The 2,689-nt window shown below is 29.4% G+C and overlaps 1 long non-coding RNA gene across 1 annotated transcript; it reads right to left on the bottom strand.

The window, feature by feature from the left end:
* Nucleotides 1-237: 237 nt before the first annotated feature.
* On the bottom strand, nt 238-1,906 carry LOC118766479. Its single transcript, XR_005002418.1, has 2 exons — nt 1,637-1,906; nt 238-1,604 (listed from the first exon to the last, which is right to left on the bottom strand). It is a non-coding gene; the product is annotated as an uncharacterized LOC118766479 (long non-coding RNA).
* Nucleotides 1,907-2,689: the final 783 nt, after the last annotated feature.

Genomic DNA, 2,689 nt, shown 5'->3' with positions numbered 1-2,689 from the left:
TAGAAGATTGAGCCTGTAGAAACTTATGTTAACCAGAAAAAAATAAACACAAAAAATAAGGTAAATACTCCAGAGAATTTTAAATTATGTCAGAAATTTAAATAATAATAATAATCACAACTATTTTTGATATTTCTATTAGTTTCATCATCATCATCATCATCATCCAATTTTCCTCGTTTTTCACATGTATGAAGTTGATTCTGTTTTTGTTTTTTATTAAGTTTTGTGTTTTAATTTTAGGTATTTCTTGATGTTCACGTTTCCACCCCACCCCCCACACCGCCAGGGATATTCATTAATGGAGTTTGGAGTTTTAAGGAGTGAATCTGGTAAAACAATTGGTTTTTCTTTTTTTGGCTTCGCTTTGTTTGGTTTGCTTGCTTACCATCACGGTACTGGAGCCTGCACAAGCCATCAGCTCAAACATCGGCAGCAATAATAATAATAATAATAATAATGATGATAACAATTGTAGCATAAGTAACAATAGAAATAACAGGTACTGGGTGCTTTCAATGGGTAAAATAAGGGAACAACTAAATGGAAGATAAAGGAAGGGGTATGGTGTTGATGGGAATGATGGAGGAGATGTCAAAAAAAAAAAAAAACACTCAAAGGAGTGAGAAATGGAAGTTACTAGTAGGAAGGAATGCCTGCTGCAGGCTGGATTTGAAACAAGTTTCATTAGTGTATGTTTCATATATATATATAGCTTATCATCTGACCAAAGGAAGTATTTTTCTGTTAGCATTTGTATATTCTATAACAAGTTTATTTCTGTATTAGATTCCAAAAGAAATAATAATAATGATAATGATAATAATAGTAATAACAGTAATAGTAATAAGAATAATGATGATAATGATAAATGACGATTATATTAATATCAAGGACAATTATAATAATGATAATAGTAATAGTGATAATGATAATAATGATGATGATGATAACATTTTTGAAAAAAATACGCAAAAATGTTTATAATATAATTATAATATACAGTTTGTGTTTTGTTTACCCTCGTTAACCCTTAATTAGGATCAGTTGTTTCGTGTGCTTTTTTCTCCGTCTTTCTATATTTATTTCTTCAGCTTGTTTTTTTTTCCTTCTTTCTTGCTTGCTGTTGTAAATATTGGTTTGTTAGTTAACTAGGTTTTGTTGTTGTTTTCATATAAACATATAAAATATACTAATGGTGTTGTATGGTGTTTGTCACGACTTCCTTTTTCATTGTTTAGCATTTTGTATAAACGATTTCTCTTCATACTTTTACATACAAACATCCATGCATAAACACACACACACACACACACATATATATATATATATATATATATATATAAACTGTGCAGATACACACACACACACACACACACACTATATATATATATATATATATTATATATATATATATATATATATATACATACACACATGTAGTTTTAAGATACATCTTGTGGATGCTGTGGGATGTATCGTCAGTGAAGTTTCTAGGTATCAGATATTTCAACATCAGACCCCACTCAGCCGTGGGATAATTTATTTGCATATAACTATATACATAAATAAAATTTTATATATATGTATAGAAACACACACATCTATATATATATATATGCACACACACACACACATACATGTACAATTATCATATCAGCAGTTGACAGTCTATAGTGAGATTCGCCCTAGTCTGGGAAAAACCATCAACCTTTGATATACTAAACATATCTGTCTATTTCACCCAACATAATGAATTTCTAGATCAGAAAATGTTTGCATGATGTAAAATATATTTTATATTTTACATAATGATATACATACATGTACACAGCCATACATTCATGTGTGTATATATATGTGGTGTGTGTGTGTGTGAGAATTTGCATGAATATGTGTATATAGACATATGTATATATTTCTAGATATATCCATATAAATACATGTATACATACACACGTTTAAATCTTTGTGTGCGTATATATATATATATATATATATATATATATATATATATATATTTTATAATATTGTTCTTTCATTCATACATTTTGCATCTGCTTTACCATGCCTCATAGAGTTGGACAGTTATTTAAGGCAAAATTTTATACCCAGGTGCTCTTCCTGCTGCTAACCCTTACCTGTATTTCAAGTAAGGGATTTTTTTTTTATTCTAGACATCTTCGAAAACGCAGATCAGCCAGTCATAGTATGAAGGAATACCAGTATCACCCTCGTTTCAATCAAGGAACAACAAATATGGAATATTACCGTTCGTGTACATTTGCATGAACAGGTATGAACAGGTATGAGTGAATGCCAAGTGTCTCTAATTCTCTTATTTCCAGGCAATAAGTATCATTTTCATTAATGTGAAGTCAACTTTGGAGTATTCTGGATTCTTGAGGTTTTCTTCCCCTACCCATATGAAGCTGGTCTCAATTGCCCTTTGGTAATGGTGGCACATCCTCCAGAGAGTGATAATTTTAATACATAAAAAAATTTGTTGTATGGTATTTGATATACCTGTATTTGTCTATGTAATACATGTAAATGAGTGTAAATTTATATATATATACATACACACACATCAACATACATGTATGACTATATATTTGAATAAATATGTTTAGAAAAAAAACTACACTAGAAATATAATAGAACATTCCAATAAATGATTTATAGTAAC

This window comes from Octopus sinensis, linkage group LG16, assembly GCF_006345805.1.
Source record: "Octopus sinensis linkage group LG16, ASM634580v1, whole genome shotgun sequence".
In the NCBI taxonomy this organism is placed as follows: domain Eukaryota; kingdom Metazoa; phylum Mollusca; class Cephalopoda; order Octopoda; family Octopodidae; genus Octopus; species Octopus sinensis.
Note: the sequence above shows the minus strand (reverse complement) of the source record. Positions and strands in the feature narration are given on the sequence as shown.